Below are 874 nucleotides of genomic sequence, written 5' to 3'. Positions count from 1 at the left end.
TGCTATGAGAGAAGTGACACAGATCAGTGTGGAACACCAAGGAGGGAGAGGCAGTTCTACCTGGGGGATAAGGTGGACTTAGGGGAGTCTTCAGAAAGGAAGGGAGGCCTGGGTCATCTCACAGCAGACTAGGGCTTGACCACAGAGTATGTTGGGCCCCTGACTAAGAAATGAAGCTGTCCTACAAGTCATAGGGAGTCCCTAGAGGAACAGAACAGGTCAATCTCTATCATAAGGATATGCAACGATCAAGTTAAGCAGGAATCAAGATGGAAATGTACTGTGAAAATGTACAAGGGAGCTTCTAAAAGCTTATCATGGTGGGGAGTGGAGACATCCCTGGTCATAGAGCACATCCCTTACTCTAGCTTCCCCATCCTTTAGTCTGGATTTCACATGACCCAGCTCATCCTGCTTTCTGGGAAAGAGACCTCATTCTTTCACCAGAGAACAAGGTAGTAGGTCAGGTTTTGAGCCAACTGTCATGTGAATATGAGAAAAGAAATTTTTCCTTAGTGGAAGGAACTCCTGATGATTGCATCCTGTTTATGTTCCTTTGGAGGAGACGCTGCTCAGATGTTTTCCATTTTTTTGCCTGAGGTTTTTTATCATCATAGCAACGAGGATGATTTCGGGACCAACAGGATTTTACCTGGCCCAGCGCCACAAATAGAACTGCAGGCACTTTCAGGTTTGTAATTTAACATGTCCACGCGTCATGGAAAAAAGGATGGTTCTGGCATCAGACAGAGTTGAACAAAAATCTCCCATCTGGCATAAACTAGCTCTGTGATCTAGGAAGAGTGACCTAACTTTTCTGTTTCAGAAAACAGAATGAACAAAATGAAAATAAAATCTTTGAATCATAAGGTAT

The sequence above is a fragment of the Pteropus vampyrus genome, unplaced genomic scaffold, assembly GCF_000151845.1.
Source record: "Pteropus vampyrus isolate Shadow unplaced genomic scaffold, Pvam_2.0 Scaffold87, whole genome shotgun sequence".
In the NCBI taxonomy this organism is placed as follows: Eukaryota; Metazoa; Chordata; class Mammalia; order Chiroptera; family Pteropodidae; genus Pteropus; species Pteropus vampyrus.
The sequence above is the reverse complement of the archived record's forward strand: the minus strand, read 5'-3'. Positions refer to the sequence as shown.